Raw genomic sequence first — 25,902 nt, 5'->3', positions numbered from 1 at the left:
GAGTACTGCATCTATTAAACAATGTACATCACATGGCAGTCTGAGCATCGTTCCTGAACATCATTAGCGCCAGAACATTCACGGACCTCAAGTGGCGAAACGATGCACTTGACTCATTTTTCTCACCCAAACAAGTGATTCTTTTTATCTCCTCTAAACACTTTAAAATTTTGTATACGAAATTCGTTTACACCTTATGTCCAAGGGCGTGCTGAAAAGTAATGTCACCAATTTTTTATATTACTCTTAACTCTTGAAACTTTTTAAATAAAACAAACGTTGTCAACAGTCTACGTCTTTATTCTTCATGTCTACATACATATTTCTCAACATAGTCACCCTGTCGACGAACCGATTTCTCCCAACGAGAGATCAGTTTGTTGATACTGTCAGAGTGGAACGTTTGATTTTCTTTACCTATGATTGTAGACTACCGCTTCATCACTATCATAGTGAAGTCCTCGAATGTTTTATTTAAGTTTAGGTAACAAATAAATTATTTAATCTGCAGTGAAATGGGAATTGTGAGGCCGAAAGTGCAGGAGGTCAGGTCCATATGTAGGAGGATAAGAGTGGAGAAACTTCAGGATAAGGAAATCAGGCACAAGTACATAACAATGATCTCAGAAAGGTACCAGTTAGTTGAATGTAGTCAATTACAGTCATTGGAAAAGGAATGGACAAGGTACAGGGACACAGTACTAGAAGTGGCTAAAGAATGTCTGGGAACAGTAGTGTGTAAAGGTAGGATGAAGCAAACAGCTTGGTGGAATGACACAGTCAAGGCGGCCTGTAAAAGGAAAAAGAAGGCGTATCAAAAATGGCTACATACTAGAACTCGGGTAGACGGAGAACGTTATATTGAAGAAAGAAACAAAGCCAAACAGATAATTGCAGCATCCAAGAAGAAATATTGGGAAGACTTTGGAAACAGGTTGGAGACTTTGGGTCAAGCTGCTGGAAAACCATTCTGGAGTGTAATTAGCAGCCTTCGAAAGGGAGGTAAGAAGGAAATGACAAGTATTTTGGACAGGTCAGGAAAACTGCTGGTGAATCCTGTGGATTCCTTGGGCAGATGGAGGGAATATTTTGAAGAGTTGCTCAATGTAGGTGAAAATACGATCAGTAATGTTTCAGATTTCGAGGTACAATGGGATAGGAATGATGATGGAAATAGGATCACATTTGAGGAAGTGGAGAAAATGGTCAATAGATTGCAGTGCAATAAAGTAGCTGAGGTGGATGAAATTAAGTCGGAACTCATCAAATACAGTGGAATGTCAGGTCTTAAATGGCTACACAGGGTAATTGAAATGGCCTGGGAGTCGGGACAGGTTCCATCAGACTGGACGAAAGCAGTAATCACACCAATCTTTAAATATTGAAACAGAAAAGATTGTAACAACTACAGAGGTATCTCTTTAATCAGCGTTGTGGGTAAAATCTTCTCAGGTATTGTTGAAAGGCAAGTACGAGTATTAGTTGAGGACCAATTGGATGAAAATCAGTGTGGGTTTAGGCCTCTTAGAGGTTGTCAGGACCAGATCTTTAGCTTACGGCAAATAATGGAGGAGTGTTATGAGTGGAACAGGGAATTGTATCTATGCTTTATAGATCTAGAAAAGGTATATGACCGGGTTCCTAGGGGGAAATCATTGTCTGTTCTACGAGATTATGGAATAGGAGGCAAACTTTTGCAAGCAATTAAAGGTCTTTACATGGATAGTCAGGCAGCAGTTAGAGTTGACGGTAAATTGAGTTCATGGTTCAGATTAGTTTCAGGGGGAAGACAAGGCTGCAACCTGTCTCCACTGTTTTTCATATTATTTATGGATCATATGTAGAAAACAATAGACTGGCTGGGTGAGATTAAGATATGTGAACACAAAATAAGCAGTCTTGCGTATGCGGATGACTTAGTTGTGATGGCAGATTCGATTGAAAGTTTGCAAAGTAGTATTTCAGAGCTAGATCAGAAATGTAAAGACTATGGTATGAAGATTAGCATCTCCAAAACGAAAGTAATGTCAGTGGGAAAGAGATATAAACGGATTGAGTGCCAAATAGGAGGAACAAAGTTAGAACAGGTGGACGGTTTCAAGTACTTAGGATGAATATTCTCAGAGGATGGCAACATAGTGAAAGAACTGGAAACGAGGTGTAGCAAAGCTAATGCAGTGAGCGTTCAGCTACGATCTACTCTCTTCTGCAAGAAGGAAGTCAGTTCCAAGACTAAGTTATCTGTGCACCGTTCAATTTTTCGACCAACTTTGTTGTATGGGAGCGAAAGCTGGGTGGATTCAGGTTACCTTATCAATAAGGTTGAGGTTACGGATATGAAAGTAGCTAGGATGATTGCAGGTACTAGTAGATGGGAACAATGGCAGGAGGGTGTCCTCAATGAGGAAATCAAAGAAAAACTGGGAATGAACTCTATAGATGTAGCAGTCAGGGCGAACAGGCTTAGATGGTGGGGTCATGTTACATGCATGGGAGAAGCAAGGTTACCCAAGAGACTCATGGGTTCAGCAGTAGAGGGTAGGAGGAGTCGTGGCAGACCAAGGAGAAGGTACCTGGATTCAGTTAAAAATGATTTTGAAGTAATAGGCTTAACATCAGAAGAGGCACCAATGTTAGCACTGAATAGGGGATCATGGAGGAATTTTATAAGGGGGACTATGCTCCAGACTGAACGCTGAAAGGCATAATCAGTCTTAAATGATGATGATGACGATGATGAACAAATAAAAATCGGATGGGACCAAGTCGGGACTGTATGGAGGGTGATCGATGACCGTGAACCCAAGGCGTGGGATTGTTGGGGATGTCGCAGCGCTCGTGTGTGGTCTGGCATTGTCGTGCTGAAGGAGAGTGTGCTCGTGTGTAGACGGACTCTTTGAATTCGAAACTCGATTGCAGCACGCTGTTTCTCACAGACTGACATAGTTACGTTCATGGACGTATAATAAGGGGAGTTGTCATAGCGTCACAAACTTGAAGCCGATGTCCGCCATATTAGTATGGGCTTCTGGTGGAAGTGTTTTGATAAACAGTCCCAACTTGTATCATTTACAGGCATACTAGTCGTTCTTATTACATTCTAAAGTGTAAAGGAATGATGTTTCATTCGTAAATGTACTCGTTCAATGTACACTACTGGCCATTAAAATTAATACGCCAAGAAGAAATGCAGATGATAAACGGGTATTCATTGGACAAATATGTTATACTAGAACTGACATGTGATTACATTTTCGCAATTTGGGTGCATAGATCCTGAGAAATCAGTACCCAGAACAACCACCTCTGGCCGTAATAACGGTCTTGATACGCCTGGGCATTGTTCAAACAGAGCTTGGATGGCGTGTACAGGTACAGCTGCCCATGCAGCTTCAACACGACACCACAGTTCATCAAGAGTAGTGACTGGCGTACTGTGACGAGCCAGTTGCTCGGCCACCATTGACCAGACGTTTTCAATTGGTGAGAGACCCGGAGAACGTGCTGGCCAGGGCAGCCGTCGAACATTTTCTGTATCCAGAAAGGCCCGTACAGGACCTGCAACATGCGGTCGTGCATTATCCTGCTGAAATGTAGGTTATCGCAGGGATCGAATGAAGGGTAGAGCCACGGGTCATAACACATCTGAAATGTAACGTCCACTGTTCAAAGTGCCGTCAATGCGAACAAGAGGTGACCGAGACGTGTAACCTATGGCACCCCATACCATCACGCCGGGTGATACACCAGTATGGTGATGACGAATACACGCTTTCAATGTGCGTTCACCGCGATGTCGCCAAACACGGATGCGACCATCATGATGCTGTAAACAGAAACTGGATTCATCCGAAAAAAATGACGTTTTGCCATTCGTGCTTCCAGGTTGGAAGTTGAGTACACCATGGCAGGTGCTCCTGTCTGTGATGTAGCGTCAAGGGTAACCGCAGCCATGGTCTCAGAGCTGATAGTTCATGTTGCTGCAAACATCGTCGGGCTGTTCGTGCAGATGGTTGTTGTCTTGCAAACGTCCCCATCTGTTGACTCAGGGATCGAGACGTGGCTGCACGATCCGTTGCAGCCATGCGGATAAGATGCCTGTCATCTCGACCGCTAGTGATACGAGGCCGTTGGGATCCAGCACGGCGTTCGGTGTTACCCTCCTGAACCCACCGGTTCCATATTCTGCTAACAGTCATGGGATGTCGACCAACGCGAGCAGCAATGTCGCGAAACGATAAACCGCAATCGCGATAGGCTATAATCCGACCTTTATGAAAGCCGGAAACGTGATGGTACGCATTTCTCCTCCTTACACGAGGCATCACAACAACGTTTCACCAGGCAACGCCGGTCAACTGCTGTTTGTGTATGATAAATCGGTTGGAAACGTTCCTCATGTCAGCACGTTGTAGGTGTCGCCACCGGCGCCAACCTTGTTTGAATGCTCTGATAAGCTAATCATTTGCAATCACAGCATCTTCTTCCCGACGGTTAAATTTCGCGTCTGTAGCACGCCATCTTCGTGGTGTAGCAATTTTAATGGCCAGTGGTGTACATTTTCTTTTATATACATGAATTTCAGCTGCAATGGTTACTTTTACTCAAGTGTTTTATTTTGTCATCTAACTTCAGATTTCCTATCACTCCAACTCGAAAATCTCTCTTGTGTACGCTGTGTGAAGGAAAGATTGGAAACCAACCAAACGTAGCAGAACCTGTTCTCAGTATTTTCAGAAAGAGGACATTGACGGACCATCAGTTGTGTCAGTCCATATGACGGATTACGAAGGGAGTCTTTTCATGTCACATACCTCTATTCTCGATTATTCGAAGCGAATAAGAAAATTACATTAATGAGGCGAAACGCATTGTATTAGGCGATCAGATAGGCACTTAAGACCAGAATATCGTCTGAAATTGCCTTCCTACTGCTGCATTATACACGGAAGCACTGTATCATGTACTGTCCAAAACAGCTGTTGTATGCACACGACAGAAGTTAAGAAAAAGAATCAATCGTCTGCGCCGGCTTCAAAGCAACTTGCAGCATAAAGCTGTAGAGCCGTCTTCCTTCTTATACTCCCATGATTACGTGACACACCGCCGTGTTGCACGCTACAATTCGGACCCTTCTAGAGGTATAGGGCTGCAGATACATGTAGACATGAATTTTCAGCATGTCCTCGTATCTGACACTGACAAATAAAATATTCAATTTCATGAAGAGCGTACAATGAAACAAGATCTCTCTAGTAAGGGTAAGAATATCGTCTTAATCCTGGGATTATCCGTAGTTTTTTGTGCTGGCGCGTAGGTGCCGCATTGTGTAGATCTACAGCCTCACGCAAAATTCCGCTAACGAGCGCAAACTGACTGGCTGCTTCAAGGAATCAGCTTGTGCCTCGTCATTTTACGAGACACGTTAAATGGCCGCCTTTGTTTTTCGTTTTGCTGCTTTGGTAGGCTGCTCGCCAACGTCAGAGCCCAAAGAGGTACAGCCGTCAGTCAGCCTACTTAACATGCGACGTAATAAATTTGACGCCGTTGCCCGATAACTCCACATTCCTGCACGTTAAAGAACGTATCTCCGCTCTCACAGATAAACTGTTTCTCACTCTCATAGCTGCCCCATTAAACATCTGCCTCCCTCTCGATATAGTAAACGCAGTATGGCAATCCTTAGCGACAACTCGTTTACTCTTTTGACGCATTTTTTTGCTTCTTAATACAGTATCTTTTACTGATAGTAAGGTTTTCTATTTTATGAGGAACAGCTGTTAAGGACGCACGAGATCACGACAAAAATAATTTTCCATATTAATTATGTGGACTTGTGTTTACATGTATCTTCTGAGACGCAAAACTTCAAGTCACAGAAGAAAATTTAGGTCTTATGTAGCATATATATTATGAAACTTATTAAATCTGTAATTATTCTCAGATAATTAACTCCTGAAATCACCGAATGAGGATTGCCATTAAACTACAGATTCTATGGAAGTCACGTGTCAGATGGAGTGAATATGGAGTGATAAATCCGAGAAATTTAACGGTAAATGGTATCTGCCTCGCAACATTACACACTGTATAATACTCAATGAGATATGGCAACAAATATAAGGCTTAAATTACAAATTTTTAATTCACCTATAAAATCACAATTATTTTACTGAATTACTGTGTCCAGTTTTCACAGCAGCTACCGTTAGGATGGCAATTTATTAATAAGTATTAGTAAGTGATAGCTTGCGGACTATATGCGATGTCAGACTGATCTCAATGTCGGCTGAGGAATGTAGCCAGTGACTAATTGAGCTGTATTAAGAAATCCAATGGTGCTTCGAAATACAATGAACTGAGACATTGCTCTGAAAAACAAAAGCCCTTTCTGTGTCCTTCGGATCTTTCCTTTAGCTGAGCTCACGGTCTGTATTTATCGAGTGTTGACACTAATGTCGATACACATTTACTATTGTCTCCAGATGGCAAAAACATTAAAAAATACATATGCAGGCCTTTCCTACTGGAGGCACAGATCTCTTTTCACCATAGCCTTCTTAGTAAACAGTGATTATCCCTTTTACACTATCCCACAATCAATCAATCATTATACAGAGTTGAGGAAAAAAAACAGGTAATAAGCTCAAAGTAGCGCAGGGCAACAAAATGCCAAATGACAACAGGTCGTAAATGCAGCCTTGTGGAGGTATCGTCAACAAACGACAGCCTGTCACCGAAGAGTGCGCTGAAATGTGTTCGCTTAGCCTTACATGCTGCACTTAATACCTGTTTCATTAAAGAGCACCATAACGCGTTAAATATGCTCAAGTCTTACATTAATTTGTTAAAATAATAAGCTGAAACCTAAGAAAAGAGCGCTGCAATAGGGTTATCACGATGTAATGTCGTAAGGTGGAAGGTTTTCAATAATTTTTTAGTTTACTCATTTTGAGCCATAAGGGGCGAAGAGTAAACAAGATAATCTTCTTTGCCAAGACCGCCACTTACAAACTTTATTCTAGATAATCGTTTTTAGTAAACAGTGTTACCATCTTCCGATCCGGAAAGCATTTATACAGTAGAACTATACACAAACCAATTGTAATATACAGTATCAGGTATAATATGAAAGAAATATCAGAAATACAATATAACTCGACGGACAGGTTACTGCATATTTCTTAAATAGCGGCAAGAGTAGTCTTTCTCATGAATCGCCATGACTTTACATAATAGACTAGAAGCCTGATACGTCTGTATGTCAAAATTAAAACAACTGTATACACAATTATGCACCACATGTATCTGTCTTGTGCCACTCACAACAGAGCGCACCACTGTAGCCAGGGTGCCGCTCGACTGGCAAGCGGTGGCCAGTAAAGAATAAACGTTGACAACTGGACCGCTCAACGAGAATAAACGTTGTTATTAGCGATCTTGGCAAAGAAGTTTAACTTCACTTTTTTTTTTGAATAACGAAACGTAAAGACAGCATGGTTTAATTTTTGATAATGTATGGAAAGAGCAAGAATGAACTCTTATTCTAACAAGCTGATCATTATCTGTAAACTACAACAAATATTAAAGAAGAAAACAAATATCAAATTTTAAAACACTCTTGAATTTCCAGATACGATTATATGCAGCATATGCTCGCAATTTGTGCCATCATTGTCGATAAAGTGTTGAAATCCTTGAAGAAACCAGTGGCTTATCCTGTCGAAAAATGCCTGGTGTGCTGCAAACTATTGTTGCTGCCTGCCCTTCACAGTTATCGGCGACTGCGACTAATCGCTCGTTGGCTACCGTTTTACGACCGTAGGTGCTCAACGCTGCGTTTTCAACCTGTGGGTGTCTGGCATGTTCAATTCGAAGTTCTCCACACTGATATGACCTTGTTATCGCCCTCCTTTTTTCTACATTCTCTTTGCTATGGAACTGCGCCATGGATCATCAGAAACTACATGTCGACGAAAAAATATAACTTACACATCATTTTGCTGGCGTTATACCGCTGTAGCAGTCTCAATATCTCAGTTCTATTATCGCATTCACTGAAAACAACCTAGAACAAAATGTTCGGAAGGCCAGTCATCATGGAAATATATTAGATCTAATGGCAACAAATAGACCCGACATCTTTGACGGTGGCTACATCGAAATTGCTATCAGTGACTATGAGGCAGTTCTATCAATAATGATTACCAAAGTGCAAAGGGGAAGTAGAACAAGAAGAGAGATTTATACGTCCAGCAAACTAGATAAAGGCACAGTAGTGTCATACCTCGACGAGGAACTCGAAACTCACAGTCCATGACAAGAGCATGTAGAGGAACTGGCTCAAATTTAAAAGAATAGTAGATCGTGCACTGGATAGATATGTACCCAGTAGAACAGTTCTTGACGGCACGGACCCTCCTTGGTATACAGTCACTGTACAGAAAGTTCTAAAGAAACAAAGCATGTGGCTATAAACGGAGAGATACTGAAAGAAACGCGTTCGGCTGTCAGAAGACCAATACTTGGAGCCTTCAATAACTGCTGTAGCATAATTCTGTCGACAGATATTTCACTAAATACGGAGAAATTCTGTTCGTATGTAAAGGCTTTTACTGGTACCAAAGTTAGTGTACGGACATTAAGGGACTAGACAGGAACGGAAACTGAGTGTAGCAAACAAAGACCTCAAATATTGTTATTTTATTTCGCCACAGTTTTTTGCAGTGGCTAGTTTCAGACCATCACATCCGTTTTCAACCCACAGCTTTAGAAGTGAGTGAAATCATACAAAAGTTCATGTGAGTAACTGAATGTTCATTACTCGTTACTAAAACTCATTACATGATACAAAATGTTAAACTTCATAAGAGTACACAATGCGATTTCTTGGCAATCGAACGCAGCAAACTGTCATCAGCGCTGGAACTTCATAAAAGCATAAATGCTAAACTCTGTATTTAAATTTTCCTTTATAAATGTTTTCCCAGTTCAATTCTCGAACAGCCAAAAAAAGAGTGAAATAGATATTACTATCATTGGCATTGAGACACTACTGAAATCACTGAAATTGAGTATAGCTCCATAGTCCGATGGAATCCCTGTCAGATCTGTACTGAATTTACGGCTGAGTTAGCCCGTCTTTTAACTATAACCTACTGTAGAAGAAAAAACTGTGCCCAACAGCTGAAAGTTTCGCACAGGTCACATCCGTCTGCAAGAATGGTAGCAGAAATGATCCAAAATATTACTGTCCACTAACCTTGACATCGATTTGTTGTAGAAGCTTAGAATCTGTTTTGAGCTCAAACATAAAGAGGTATGTTGAACAGATGGACCTCCTCTATAGCTACCAACATGGATTTCAAAAACATCGATCATGTGAAGCTCACTTCCACTTTTCTCACATACTGAAAGCCATAGATCAGGGGATTCAGGTAGATGCAGTATTTTTAGATTTCCGAAAAGCATTTGACTCAATACCACATCTACACTTATTACAAGAGGTACGATCGTATGGCATATCAAACGAAATGTGTGACTGTACTGACGATTTTTTGGCAGAGAGGAGGCAGAAATTGTTGTATAAAAATGTGTGTTACTTCTGATGACAGCATAAACATATCTTACAATTATTTTCGAAGAGTCAACTGAAACGAATGCTTCCTACCCAACGGAGACACTGTCTTCCTCTCCTGCGTGAACAATAAATAGAAAATGCAGATATAGCAAAAAAAGAAGACAAGACTAAAGGAAAATTGCTGTTCTCTTGGAAAAATACGTGCATAAATACGTGTGAACATAGTTTTTTATACTTCGTTTGTCTGTTTCACTTTACATAGCACCTAATGACAGAGACTCGTTACTGTTGTGTGTGAATTCCTAAGGGACCAAACTGCTGAGGTCTCTAGAGTTATACACTACTTAAACTAAGTTAAACTGACTTGTGCTAAGAACAAAACACTCACCCATGCCCGAGGGAAGACTCGAACCTTCGGCGGGAGGGACCGAGCAATCGGTGACGTAGCGCCTCAAACAACGCAGCACTCGTTATTCCATCTCCATCCATCAAGTGACTTACTTGCTACATTATGCAACCGTAACGTATGTAAATTCATAATGAAACTCCCATTTGATGGGAACATGTAACTGAATATGATAAACCACCGTACTAATGGTTATTTGGCCATTGACTAATGCCAATTTACTCTTCATTTAATCTACGAAAATTGTTAACTTGTGATTATATCGCGCTGAAGTCTTGGAATTCCTGGAACCCATATCTTACCAGTACCGGTATCGATAACAAGCAAAAATCGTCGATATTCTTAACTGTTAATCAAGGAGATTCTTGATCGTTGGGATACATATCGGTAAAATGGTTTCACATTCACGTTTTATCGGGGAAAGTCATTTTTGTTTTGAAAATTGTAAGTCAAATGGCTCTGAGTACTATGGGACTTAACTTCTGAGGTCATCAGTCCCCTAGAACTTAGAACTACTTAAACCTAACTAACCTAAGTATGTCATACACATCCATGCCCGAGGCAGGATTCGAACCTGCGACCGTAGCGGTCGCGCGGTTCCAGACTGTAGCGCCTAGAACCGCTCGGCCACCTCGGCCTGCTGTAATTAAAATGAGATTTCGTTTACCATACAGAATATAGCATTTACTAAGGAAATACATTCATTCAGATTTGTGTAAGACAAGGGTAGTCAAGCTTTTCTGTCGACCGACTACTTTGGTCACTATGTTAATAGTAAAATATTCTAACCGCCCACTAGTTACACAGTAATGGTAATTTATAAAGTAGGGAAGTAACTTATAAAATTTTGTAAAGCAGAGTTACAGCAAGTAAAGGCATATAACAATAATTACTTATCAAATATTTTATATCAAAATTTTTGAAAACGTAATGAAAGTAGTTTTAAAACACTTACCTCCCACCGCCCACCTTGAAAGCTGGAACGCCCACTAGTGGTCAGTAGGGACCAGGTTGACTACCGCTGGACTGTAACACAAAGCAGGTCCAGGTGAGTCTTACTGTTTGGGTGAGTCTTTCTATGGGATAGTGTGTAATGGGGTAAAAGGCTGTTACATCTTTATTAACAGATCATAATTTGCTAAACTCTTATGCAGGGTCAATGAATTTCTATCCGATGGAAATCGTCAAAATTTAGCGCTACACGTGAGTTTTCCTCGTTGTGGGTAAGTGATAAATGTGTAAGTACCCATCATAAGCGGTGTGTTTAAATTTGACCTAGGGTGACCATTCGTCCCGATTAATCGAGATTGCCCAGTTTTGAGCCTCCAAAAGTATGTTCTGACATTTTTGTAAAAAAGTCTATCAATTTATTCCGATTTTCTAAGTATTATTTTCAAACCGGTTAAAATTAGTCTGACTGTCGATTTTGTAAACTAACAATTTTGTTACGTTGGTACCCCTTAATAGATGAATGAATGAATCTCTGTAAGGATGGAGTTCTCGACTTTCTTTGCTAGTGCTAGAACGTGGTGGTGGTAAGTAGTAACGAGTTGTCATAATTATAATCCCAGAACACCATCAGCCATGTTGTTATACACCACGAAAGGTACTGTTCGAATGACTGCAGTGTTCAACAACAACAAAAAAAATCTAGATTCGTAGAAAATATTATATGTGGAAAAAAGATGTGTGAGGCAACTATCAACAAAGCTATAGCTCCACATTCCTAAAATCATGTTACAGCTGTTGTCAACAGTGTAAGATACTTTTCGATATCTACTGATGCTAGCAACCATGGCCACTAGAAAATTTTACTGTGATAGTTCTGTAATATTCCTCAGGTGAGGGCGGATCGCAGATTAAATTGCCTGACCTTGATGAATCACAGAACGAGAGGTCTTAAACAATTTTTAATTATCTTTCTCATGTAGTACTGTCATTGAACATAACCTCAAAGTGTGTTGCATTTGCTGCAAATAATACTAATTAAAATGGGGGGGGGGAGTTTAATGAAGAAAAAAGGTAACCATGTTTTCATACCTCTGAAAAAACAGTTATTACAGGACTGTAGTATTGTTGGCATAGGTCGTCCAGTACATGTTGCTCGTAACACACTTCAAAATGTGTGTGATTGATGCTGACTGCACTGTTCAACCATTTTCAGATTTTTTGTTTTGTGTTTTTTGTACTCGTGTTGCAGAACTCACTGAATTGAGCGAATTTGTTGGTGTCACTTACAGAAATTTACTTTCCTTTTGCCGTAGAAGATGTTTTTCGTTGTTTCCATCCCTAGAAAGGATCTTAAAAATGTGCGAACCTGCGAAGTCTTACTTTTTGTCACAGTCTTAACTCAAAGTGCCCTGCAGTCTTAAAGAGTTTTCTCGGTGATCCTGTAAATAAATGTTATTTACTTCTTGTACATTCACAAATTAGTGTATTGCAACTTTATATTCCTAGCGCTGAGGAGCAGTGAAGTATTAGTAAAGTTTTGAAAAGTAAAAATTCAAGGAACAATGAACATTTTGTACCATTTAGTGTAAGAAAACTGCTGAATGATTGTGGTGACCAGTCTGTCATGAAATTTGAGAGAGCAGTATTAACATTTTATTATGCTTCAGAAGACGATTTATCCTTTTGGATACATGAATATCTGAGTCTCCGATATGCTCATGGATGCTGCTCGTAGAACCTTCAGAATGGTAAATAGTTGAAAACGTGGCTAAAAGAAAAGGACATTATAGTAAATGACAGTCCCTTACTTGATGAAATAGTTCATATTGAGTCTTTAGTAACACAAGTGGAAACGGGGAGTGAATACTGGCATCAGTTATCAGCACATGAAAAATGGTGTAGATTTTTCAATTCTTGTAAATGTAATGAACAGGTCAGATATCACTTAACATAGCACAGCACTTCTTTTCACTGGCTTGCCCACAAGTTTTCAGCTTGCAATGGTCGCGGTGGAAAGACGAGCAGACTTACTCTGAGGAGTGTTGGGCGTATTTTCTATCTTGTTTCAACTTCAGTAAATGTAACTGTACTGATTTCTGTTCATACCTGTCAGACAGATCTGAGCTGCTGAATGAAATGTCATCTTTAAAGAAACATGATAGCAGTATGGAATCCACCAGCAAATAAATTTCTTGTGTTAATTTAAAACCTTTTTCTGTCGTGATTGTTACTGCATGTCTTTCTCACATTCTCTATTATGAATGTTACATTTCTTAATAAGGCAATTTCTGAAAGCTTAACATTTTCTCCTTTACAGTTTTTCCATTGTTTGTTTTGTTAAAATCACAGCTATTCTGGCTGTGCGCAGACAGGTGCAAAGATTTCCATTTCCTCTATCTTCTCTACTGTCTTATCAATGTACACTGTTCCTCACATCTCTCCTCGACCTTAACGTCTCTTGTCTCAATAACACAGCACAAATACCCGTACCTATCAGAGCACAATCCTTTCTGTCCCGCTTCATCGTTCAGTCACTTTCTCTATGTTCTTCTCAGCAGGCGGAAACTGGATCTGGAACAACCACACGTACTATATTAGAGAACTGAGTATTATCTCCAGCTTCAGAAGACTGTCAGTGGCATATCTTCTAAAGCAATAATAACGACAATCATTGTTCCTGTACGCACTTGTCGCCCTTTCACATGCTTCTTTCCAACCATATGTTCCTCATTTCCCATTAGTCTTAGCTGGTGCACTCTCCTTAAGTTTCTTTTCCCCATAACTTGCTGTATCAGAAAACGTCTATTTTGTGCACCTATAAATCCTTTTTATATCTTGTACTATCGTTATTATTATTATTATTATTATTATCGTTATTATTACTATTATTAGTATTATTATTATCTGTGATATATTTATTACTAATAACACTATTATTTTTAATATTCTTACTATTATCACTATTAATGGCAGAAGCAGCAGCAGTAGAAGTACTGCCAGTATTAACTTTACTAGTTCGTAGTCAGAATTATTTACTCACTTTGTCACTACAGACACCCAAATTATTTTGATACTATTTTTCTTGGGTAACTATGATGTGAAAAAGATGCTGTATGTGTTAAACTCTGGTTCAAATGGCTCTGAGCACTATGGGACTTAACATCAGAGGTCATCAGTCCCCTAGAACTTAGAACTAATTAAACCTAAGTAACCTAAGGACATCACACACATCCATGCCCGAGGCAGGATTCGAACCTGCGACTGAAGCGCCTAGAACCGCTCGGCCACACCGGCCGGCCTAAACTCTGGTCCGATGAAAGAGAGGGCTTGATGACCATAGTCAGATCAGCTTATAGATAATTATAAATCTATACTTGATTACCATTACACATATTGGTAAAGCCTACATTTCCAGTGGAAATTGAAATGTTATAATTAAAAGGCATATTTAACGAGACATGAAAAGTTGTCCCACTTTTTGGCCAAGAAAGGGTGTTAAAACCCCACTTTTGTCGAAAACAATTATGGTCACCCTTATTTGGTTGCCTGATTACTGCTGATTATTTGCAAAACACACACACACACACACACACACACACACACACACACACACACACACACACACGCACGCACTCACATTCATAAACCATACACGCGCGATTCATTAACGCGAAGCAAAAATGAGTCGTACTGAAACACTTCAATATATTGTGAAGAAATCGTGAAGCAAATGATTGTCACAAGTAAATTAAAAGCAAGGGCAATAACAATTAGAGCGTAATGGGAATTCAACTGTTAAATGTGGAGGAGAGACAGACAGGTGAAAAGAATACATCGAGTGCGTTTATGAGGGAGAGGACTTAAATGATGTCTTGATAGAAGAAGAAACAGGAGCCGGTAGGGAAAGGATAGGAGATCCAGTATTAGTATCAGAATTGAGAAGAGCTTCGGAAGGCTTAAAATCAAATAAATCTGAAGGGATACATAATATTCCATCGGAATTTCTAAAATCATTGGTGTGTAGAATGTATGAGAGTAGCGACATACCATAAGACTTTCGGAAAAACATCATCCACACAGTTCCCAAGATTGCAAGATCCGACAAGTGTGAAAAGTATCGCACAATCAGCTTAACAGCTCATGCATCCAAGTAGCTCACAAGAATAATATACAGAAGATGGAAGAAAATGGAGGATGTGTTAGACGACGATCAGTTCGACTTAAGGAAAGGTAAAGGCACCAGAGAGGCAGTTTTCACTTGCGTTTGATAATGGAAACAGGACTGAAGAAAAATCAGGACACGTTCATAGGATTTGTCGGCCTGGAAAAAGAGTTCCACAATGTAAAATAGTGCAAGTTGTTCGAAATACTGAAAAAACAGGGGTGGGCTATATCGAAAGATGGGTATTAACAATATGTACAAGAACCAAGAGGGAGCAATAAGAGTGGAAGAGTAAGAACGGATTACACGAATTAAAAAGGTTGTAAGACAGATATGTAATCTTTTGCCCCTACTGTGCAATCTATACGGCGAAGATGCAATGACAGAAATGAAAGTAAATTTCAAGAGTGGCAAAAAATTCAAGGTGAAGGGAGATCGATGTTAACGATTCGCTGATGACATTGCTATCGTCACTAAAGTGAAGAAGGATTACTGGATCTGTTGAAAGGAATTAACTGTCTAATGAATACGGAACATGGATTAAGAGTAGATCCAAGAAAGACGAAAGTAATGAGAAGTAGCAGAAATGAGAACAGCGAGAAACTTATCATCATAATTGTAGATAACAAAGAAGATGAAGTTAAGGAATTCTGCTACCTAGGCAGCTGAATAACTCGTGACAGTCAGAGCAAGCAGGATATAAATAACAGACATCCACTAACAAAAACGGCATTCCTGGCCAAAAGATGTCTACTACTATGAAACATAGGTCTTAATTTGAGGAAGAAATTTCTGATAATGTACGTTTGTACATTGTATGACTCGGCTTTGCTCGGTGCATCTCGGAAGTACCTGGAAAGCCGTAACATTTCAGTTAGCGTTGGGGTTAGGCATTTTTTGGTCGGCACACCTGTCTTAGTTTGGCAGAATCATTGTGTCAGCGCTGTTTAACCCGTGCTCTTTGTTCATGGTATGAAGGATGGTCGCAGGTCCGATGGCTGTTTGCACGAAATGGGACAGCCTAGCGATCTATCGTCACGATCGTTTAAAATGAATGGGAATGACAGAAGAGAGCGATGAGAATGCTCAATTCGTGTAAGCAACGGGTTCTGCATATTTGGTGTGAAACGACACTAGAATACCATGCAGGAAGGAAGAAACTAGAGATTTAGTTGACAATAAAAGAGCAAATGATCAACATATGGGATTCATTGTTTTGTACATGAAGAAGGACTTTGTGCATGGAGCACTTTGTGCATGGAGCACGTCAAGAAATTGGTGGTACGAATACTAATATTTCTGAAGTCGCGCCCGTTGTACCACTGTTAATTGAAACAGTTTTCAGTGGAACTGAATGAAGAGTATGGAGACTTCATACATTACTGCAAACTACGTTGGTTAAATAAAGGCGCATGCCTGGAACGATCTGCCGATTTAAAACTCGCTGTTGTTGAGTTTACGAAGCAAGAAGGATAGCAGGAACGGAATTTAGAACATTCTTAATGGATTGCAGACTTTCATATTTTAATTTCGACTTGACTGCACACTGCCCGCAGCAAGACATTGTAAGATAACTTCTTTCTGATTTGATGAGGATGCATTTAAAAAGAAAATTACGTTGCAGAAGGGACACGTTCTGTTGCAGAAGGGCACGTTCTGACAGTCCAGTTCCCTAAGATCACACGGCATTAAAGAAAACGCGAGGTTTGAAGAATTCATCCTGGCCTCGAATGAATTACAGGGATAGTTTTATAAAGGTTTTGACGACACTGTGAGTCTTGCATCTGTTTTCGAACTGTTTTCGAGACCATTTACCATTCAGTTGAAAGCGCCCTCGGCATGTGCAGCAGTAACTGATTGACCTGATTGACCCAGTTTCAATGACAAATCTTTTTACGTTAAAATTGTTTAGAACATCTACGTTGCTTCCCTAAGGTAGAGTTTTCAGGTCCCTATAACGAGGCTGCAAACATGTGAATACGAGGCAACTTGAGTGCGAAACTCCATGAAATTATCTGCGTCTGTACATATGTCGACAGTCCGTACGAGACAAAAATTATGTCTTCAGCGCGCCTAAAATAATTAAATAATGCGGAGAATTTGTTTTGTTTGTGATCTGTATTGCTGAAAAATGAGAATATAAAACAAAGTCCTATGCAGTGCCAATGCACTGCTACTTATAAGTGGCGCGTTCGCAGTTTTCCAGTGTAGCCTGGCGATGGGGGAAATGTACTGCGGGGCAGAACTGTTTGGCCGTCGTGCCTGGGCACGAGCTGAAATCGTGGTCACCTCTGCTGTAGAGGAAGAGGGAAACATCGAGCAAGTAAGTGAGAACGTAGGTTGCATGTGCTACTCTGAGATAAAGAGGTTGGCACAAGAGGGGAATTCGTAGTGGGCAGTTTCAAACCAGACAGACAACTGAGGACTTAAAAAATTGTGGTAATGGATTCTTCCTTCGCTTCCTGGTAGAATAATTCATATTTAACGGTCAAAAGCAAATAAATGATGTTTTGCACCACAAATATTTGTTTATTAATAAAATATTTGCTCTAATTAGTGTCCACGGAAACAATAGTATGCAAAAACACAAATTTTTAAGCTGATGATATTAATAGCTGCACTGAATCCATGATCATGACAGCAGACAGTAAATGTCATACAGAGACTTCATATCATGTGTTATGTGTCAAATATGATACAATAGATAAGTGTATTGTTGTGTGGCTAAACTATGTATGGAAAAAGACGTTGAAAGTAGATCTAAATCACATGTCAATAATGACTACTGTAAACAAGATACATTTCAGTACAAATGTCATAGGGGACCTAATTTCTCAAACAATTTTTTCTGCATGAGGGAAACAGATAGCTTATATATTATGCAGGATAGTTTCCTCCTAATACCGAGCAAGGTGGCGCAGTGGTTAGCACACTGGACTCGCATTCGGGAGGACGACGGTTCAATCCCGCGTCCGGCCGTTCTGATTTAGGTTTTCCTTGATTTCCCTAAATCGCTCCAGGCAAATGCCGGGATGGTTCCTTTGAAAGGGCACGGCCGACTTCCTTCCTCGTCCTTCTCTAATCCTATGAGACCTCGTTGTTTGGTCTCTTCCCCCAAACAACCCAACCCGATCTCCTCTTAATGACAGTGTAGGGATACAAGAGTATTAAACTACAGCTTACAGAATGAATAGTACCAAAACAGTACACACCGATATATTTTGTTCAGGTGAAGTTTCGCAGCTTTCGGTATTTGGAAAAAGGAGAGCTGAGCGCCGAAAAGCTGCAATACGACTTTCTTTACGCAACGACTAATTTCAGAAGCATTACCATCTGCTAATAGACCTACTAACACAGCACCTTGGTTCAAAACGTTTATAAAAATTACGTAGTTGAAAAAAATTTCTAAATGTACGTGCGTGTACCTATACATATTGTAAGTTGAAGTTCCCCGCCGCAGTTTCTGTCTGTATGTTCGGGGTAACCTGAGGAACTACTGTTGGAATTACGATACCGCTTTCACTAATGGATAGATACTCGAGGAAGATTTGCGTATATAGTTTATTATCACTAAGTAATGGTGAGTCAGCAATATATGTATTTTTATCTGTTACACGTTTAATTGCTGCTTGGGGTGACATCTGGCGGCAACGGCTACGAGCTGGTGAAATAGAGAGGGACGGTATTTGTAAGGAAAGCAGTAAACTAACAAGCGCCATAAAATCAGAGAGCAACAAATCTTGACCAGAGTTACACATGTCAAACGCCACCCACGGCGTTTCTCTGTATGTGTTTTTCTTTATGTACACTGAGGCGACAAAAGCCAGAGGATATCTCCTAATACTCCTAACAATGTGTCGGACCTCCTTTTGCGAGGCGTAGTCAGCAGCTCGGCGTGGCATGGACTCAAGTTGTTGGAAGTCTCCGGCAGAAATATTGAGCCATGCTGCCTCTATCCCTGTCCATAGTTGCGAAAGAGTTGGCGGTGAAGGATTTTATGCACGAACTGATCTCTCTATTATGTGCCTTAGATGTTCGGTGGGATTCATGTCGGGCGATCTTGGTGGCCAAATCATTCGCTAGAATTGTCCAGAATGTTCTTCAAACCAATTGCGAACAGTTGTGGCCCGGTGACACGGCGCATTGTCATCCATAAAAATTCTATCGTTGTTTGAGTGCATGAAGTCCATGATTGGCTGCAAATGGTCTCTGAGTAGCCGAGCGTAGCTATTTCCAGTCAATGATTGATTCATTTGGACCAGACGACCCAGTCTATTCCGTGTAAACGCAGCCCAAAGCACTATGGGCTCACCACCAACTTGCGCAGTGCCTTGTTGACAACTTGTGACCATGGCTTCGTGGGGTCTGCACCACACTCGAAGCCCAGGAGAAGCGCTGTAGGCGATGTCGTGCTGTTAGCGAAGGTTCTCGCGCCGGTCGTGCGCTGTCATAGAGTATTAACGCCAAATTTCGCAGCATTGTCCTAAGGGATGCGTTCCACATTGATTTCTGCAGGTATTACACGCACAATCGCTTGTCTGTTGCAATGACAACTGCACGCAAATGCCGCTGCTCTCGGTCGTTAAGTGAAGGCCGTCGGCCAATGCGTTGTGCGTGGTGAGAGGTAATGCCTGAAATTCGGTACTCTCGGCACGCTCTTGAGACTGTTGGTCCCGGAATACTGAATTCCCTAACGATTGCATCTAGTTCCGACTACCATTCCGTGTTCAGAATCTGTTAATTGCCGTCGTGCGGCCATAATCACGTCGGAATGCTTTCCACGTGAATCACCTAAGGCAAGCGACACCTCCGTTAATTGACTGTAGTTCTGTACCTTCTGTACGCCATACTACCGCTATCTGTCACTATACCATGACTTTTGTCTCCTCATTGCATGTATCTCAGGAAGTACTGTAGATTTTTGATAAGTTTATCAAGATTATAGGGTGACAGATTCTCTAGAAAGGTTTGTGTGTATCACTTCATATTACAAACAATTCGTCTGGACATAGATACTTATCGCTACCCGTGTGCAGCTAAATCGGGTCGTTCAACTAGCAAGTCAGTGTGACTGATTACGATATTTTTTCAGCAAATTTTGTGTTGTGGGTATCCACAGTAGTAAACCATAATGAATAACCCCGTTTCAGCTGTACGAATATCTTTATTTCTGATCCATCTAATTTCGCGGCGTTAGAACCACTTCTTCAGGGATACAGATTTATAATTTATTCCAGACGATAAGCAGTAGATGACCCAACATTCTTTGTAAAATTATGGTAAAACCGTTTAACCGTCAAGCGATCGGTACTTGTAGTTTGGAATAAATTATAAATCTGTATCCCTGAAAATGTGGCTTTAACGCCGCGAAACTAGTTAGATCAGACAGAAATAAAGATATATCGTACAGCTGAACCAGTCTTACTCATCATGGTTAAGTTACTTTTATCATAAAATTACTGTATATGTCTTTATATATTTTCAGTTATGAAATTTTGAACAGCTTTTGAATCAAGATGTGTTAATAAAGGCAATAATAATAATTATTATTATTATAAAATAGCTATACAGGGCTATTACAAATGATTGAAGCGATTTCATAAATTCACTGTAGCTCCATTCATTGACATATGGTCACGACACACTACAGATACGTAGAAAAACTCGTAAAGTTTTGTTCGGCTGAAGCCGCACTTCAGGTTTCTGCCGCCAGAGCGCTCGAGAGCCCAGTGAGACAAAATGGCGACAGGAGCCGAGAAAGCGTATGTCGTGCTTGAAATGCACTCACATCAGTCAGTCATAAAAGTGCAACGACACTTTAGGACGAAGTTCAACAAAGATCCACCAACTGCTAACTCCATTCGGCGATGGTATGCGCAGTTTAAAGCTTCTGGATGCCTCTGTAAGGGGAAATCAACGGGTCGGCCTGCAGTGAGCGAAGAAACGGTTGAACGCGTGCTGGCAAGTTTCACGCGTAGCCCGCGGAAGTCGACGAATAAAGCAAGCACGGAGCTAAACGTACCACAGCCGACGGTTTGGAAAATCTTACGGAAAAGGCTAAAGCAGAAGCCTTACCGTTTACAATTGCTACAAGCCCTGACACCCGATGACAAAGTCAAACGCTTTGAATTTTCGGCGCGGTTGCAACAGCTCATGGAAGAGGATGCGTTCAGTGCGAAACTTGTTTTCAGTGATGAAGCAACATTTTTTCTTAATGGTGAAGTGAACAGACACAATGTGCGAATCTGGGCGGTAGAGAATCCTCACGCATTCGTGCAGCAAATTCGCAATTCACCAAAAGTTAACGTGTTTTGTGCAATCTCACGGTTTAAAGTTTACGGCCCCTTTTTCTTCTGCGAAAAAAAAACGTTACAGGACACGTCTATCTGGATATGCTGGAAAATTGGCTCATGCCACAACTGGAGACCCACAGCGCCGACTTCATCTTTCAACAGGATGGTGCTCCACCGCACTACCATCATGATGTTCGGCATTTCTTTAACAGGAGATTGAAAAACCGATGGATCGGTCGTGGTGGAGATCATGATCAGCAATTCATGTCATGGCCTCCATGCTCTCCCGACTCAGCCCCATGCGATTTCTTTCTATGGGGTTATGTGAAAGATTCGGTGTTTAAACCTCCTCTACCAAGAAACGTGCCAGAACGTGCTTTCGAACTCATTGATGGGGTCATGTTGCGCCAAGTGTGGGAGGAACTTGATTATCGGCTTGATGTCTGCCGAATCACTAAAGGGGCACATATCGAACATTTGTGAATGCCTAAAAAAACTTTTTGAATTTTTGTATGTGTGTGCAAACCATTGTGAAAATATCTCAAATAATAAAGTTATTGTAGAGCTGTGAAATCGCTTCAATCATTTGTAATAACCCTGTATTATTATTATTAATAATAATAATTATTATTATAATTCCGTGTGGCACAAAAGCGTGATCCATGTCTTTCAATGACAATGCTAACAAAACGAGTCTTTGATTATATGTTAACTGCAACTACCCAACGGTCATGTGCAACTACCGACATTAGTACATTATGGTCTACAGCTAGTATGAATATAGTGCAGAGAGTGCTTACATTGTAATAGCAACGTACCTCGTGAACACACACGAAACTTGGTTACGGTATTTGGACCCGAACAAACTACTGGTTGTTCACGGGAAATGCTAGACCTCCCTTGTTACCTTTCTCTTATCTTCGTATCGAAGATACAGGGTGAGTCAGGAGGAAAGATACACGCTTTGAAGGGCGACAGTGATTCTGAGCAAAAAACTTCATATGGACGTATGCACTATTCCGAATGGTTTCCGAGACAGAACACATTTAATATCACTTTTGTACGTTTTTCTTGAATAACTCGAAAACCGCACCCTCCAGCGAAAACGTGTCGTAGTACAAAATTAAACTATATTAAATTTCCTTTAAAAAAGGCCCTATTCATTTTTTTCTCTAGAACTAATGGTTTGTACGAAGAGAGTCCGAAAATGATGAAAAATTCGATCGACGCGCTTGCGCTGTAGCTTACTTAGTTTTTGTAGGCCAATTCGAGGTAGTATATTGCGGTAGCAACTTGAGACGAACAGTCTGATGCGGGACATTTGTGGGCTATCAGATTGAGAAACTACCTCAAATTGACCTACAAAAACTACGTAAGCTACAGTGCATGCGCGTCGAGCGAGTTTTTCAACATTCTCGCGCTCTCTTCGCAAAAACCTTTAGTACTAGAGAAAAAATGCATAGGACCTTTTTTGTAGGAAATTTAATATAGCTTAATTTTGTACTGCGTCACGTTTTCTTCCTGCCTCACCCTGTATAGTGCAAGAATCTCTGGTAGTCATAGAGCTTGTATGCAGGCTGTGTTCTAACCCGAAGTGAACTGAGGAGTAAGTACTGCAGAGCCCGTCCGGCTAGCCGCGCGGTCTAACGCGCTCCTTCCCGAGCGGGAAGGCGTGCTGGTCCCCGGCAAGAATCCGCCCGGCGGATTAGTGTCGAGCTCTGGTGTGCCGGCCAACCTGTGGATAGTTTTTAAGGCGGTTTTCCATCTGCCTCGGCAAATGCGGACTGTTTCCCCTATTCCACCTCAGTTACGCTATATGGGCGATTGCTGCGCAGACATTGTCTCCATGTACATGTACACTACAATTACTTTACCACACAAACATTTCGGGTTCTACTCGTCTGGTATGAGACTTTCCCGGGGGTGGGGGGTCCACTGGGGGCTGAACTGTGCTATAACCTTGAGTTCGATGTGGGGCGGCGGTGGTGTGGGTGGACTGTTGTGGCTTCTTGTGGGTTTGTGAACCACTGAGGGCTACGGCGGGACGAAGCTTCTCCGTCGTTTCTAGGTCCCCGTCTCAGTACACAATACACAAGTACTGCAGAACACACCACAATAAATACTGACAAAATTTTACTCCGTGCATACAGAAGTAAATGAGTTAAGAAAAAAATTAAGAATTATATGTGTAGAGGATATTTCATCGCATCTACAGCAACAGATTATTAGAGTCTGACGGTGAAAATTCTTCGAAAATTTTTAAGTCATTATTCAGAAGCAGGACATCATGTCAATGGTCGAATGATAGATTCAGTTGTAATTCATTTTTGGAGAATAATTCTAGTTCTTGTAAAAAAAAAAACTTATGAAATGAATAGAAAAATGTACAAAATTATTCAATTCTTTTCATAGATTACGAATGTTCAGTCATATAAAAAGGGAGCCTATTCGTTAAAAAAAAAAACAGTTATAGTCGTTTTGTTGAGAGCAGCAGCCGTGCACTCCTGCGCACCTCTGAGCTCTCCCATTGAAACATAAATTTTTATTTAATGCCGGATTATGGAAAAGCACAGAATAGAGGCCTTTTCAGAGCTGAAAAAAAGCGTGCTACTAAAGAGGAATCATTGACTAGTTAGAAATAGACAAAGGGGAGACAAAAATTCAATGATTATATTGAGGAACTACTTTCGGATACAATCTTACGTGAAAAATACGTGTAAGCTAATACGAGACACAAACGCGTTTGTCTGTTATACATTCGAAAGCTTGTACCGAAAGTAATAAATAAACAAACAAACACCGTATGGATCATTTCTTTTATTACTAACTACCGATTTCAGTCTGGGCGGCATAAACTACACGTTGCGGCGCCAGACCTGAAGATGATGGGCAGCGCAGATCTGAAACTGGTAGTCGCTAACAAAAGGATTGATCCAGACGGTGGCTGTTTATTTATTATAATAACAAAGATCACTGTTTCCTAAGGCACGCCGTCAATTACAAAATTGTATGGTGAACAGCACTTATGCTAAAATACGCTTAACCAGGAGTTAAACGCAGGATACCTGGGTGCCACTGCGTGAGGCCAAGAAAAACATCATCCATCGGCGAGGCGCGTTGCCGAAAAGAAAGTAAAAGAAGAAAAAAAGGCTTAAAATGGATGCCGGAGAAACAAGGGGCATTAAGATAGCGCTGTAGGTGAGGGGAGGTTATTCCTGGCAAGGCTGTTATAAATCAACCGTCCTCGTCGCCATCAGGACTCATTAATCAGAAGGGACCGCCCCGTACCTGCACTTCCAGTCCGAGTTGGAGCATCCCCCAGCACGTCGCACGTCGCTAGTTTCCTGTCATTGTTAAAGAGTCTTACCGTAGTCTTACCGTTACTCATATATCACGAGAAATCAGGTAAAGCGTTTGCGGAACCAGTTAAAGTTTTTTTTTTTTTTGTGGTAAGGTCTATGGGACCAAACTGTTGAGGTCATCGGTCCCTAGGCTTACGCACTACGTAATCTAACATAAACTAACTTACGCTAAGGACTATGACGCTACGTCACATAAATGGACATTTGGAGAAAGGGAAAGGAAGTTTTTGTTGTGCGACTTGTGAATTATAAATTATTTCAAGACTGTGTACGTGGGCGCAATGTGTAAGAAAGATTAAAAAGTTAAATAATTCCACCAAAAATCACAAACATCGATGTAATTGAAAAAGAACAGTTTTTGTATAATCTCTGTGTAACATAGGCCATGAAGATCAGACACATTGCTTTATTGAAAGATCTCATCTTTTGTTTCGTCTAGCGGTAGGCCGCCATTGTAGTGCTGTCTGATAATTAACGTAAGTTTTACCAGTATTGAAAAATATAATAGATATTGTTATTAGAAAGTCTGTATTACTGTCTTAGTTGTCACCTCTCATGATCGCAACCATTAATTATAATTAACAAAATTTTTACAGAACTTCGTAGTGCAGGAAGTTCATCTCCCCTAGCAAGATTTAGTCGGCCAGTACGCTGATTGTATTATTTAATTAAAATTTCAAGTCATAATCTTAAATGTAAATGCGAGAGACTTCTCAATTTTGATCTTTCATTAATTTCAAAGTTAAAGACAGTAGTGATAAATTTCGTTTACTAATATTCACAGCACTGAATGAGATCAGTATGTTTCATTTTGGCCGCCTAACGGCAGAGGAGGTTCTCTCCAGTTTTGCCTTGCAACTAATGAACAAGAAATATTGAAAATCATTACATTCCCCAATAGCTCAGTTAATCTTTATGTAGTCTGGTACATAAATAACCAGTAGCCCATGAGACCCATATTAATAATTACAGTTTGCGTAAGAATACGCATATTTTCTTTTCTAAATAGCAGCGCTCACGCAAACTATTTATTAGAAGGCGGTGAGGGTGTCTGTACGAGTGTTATAGCGATATAAGTTAATCAAAAGTCTCATGCTGGCCCACAATATTTAAAGCCACCCCAACCAAAATCATAAAAAAATATAATT

The 25,902-nt window shown here is 40.6% G+C and overlaps 1 protein-coding gene across 3 annotated transcripts in view; it reads right to left on the bottom strand.

Annotated features, from left to right (window-relative positions):
• LOC126412420 (uncharacterized) overlaps positions 1-25,902 on the bottom strand; it is a 379,666-nt gene that overhangs the window by 225,838 nt on the left and 127,926 nt on the right. For all 3 annotated transcript variants that reach the window (XM_050082009.1, XM_050082010.1, XM_050082011.1), the window contains exon 4: positions 10,942-11,012. The gene's annotated coding sequence lies outside the window, so the exon portion shown is untranslated. The remainder of the gene's footprint in view (positions 1-10,941; positions 11,013-25,902) is intronic.

The sequence above is a fragment of the Schistocerca serialis genome, chromosome 7, assembly GCF_023864345.2.
Source record: "Schistocerca serialis cubense isolate TAMUIC-IGC-003099 chromosome 7, iqSchSeri2.2, whole genome shotgun sequence".
In the NCBI taxonomy this organism is placed as follows: Eukaryota; Metazoa; Arthropoda; class Insecta; order Orthoptera; family Acrididae; genus Schistocerca; species Schistocerca serialis.
This window is presented reverse-complemented; position numbering and strand designations above follow the sequence as displayed.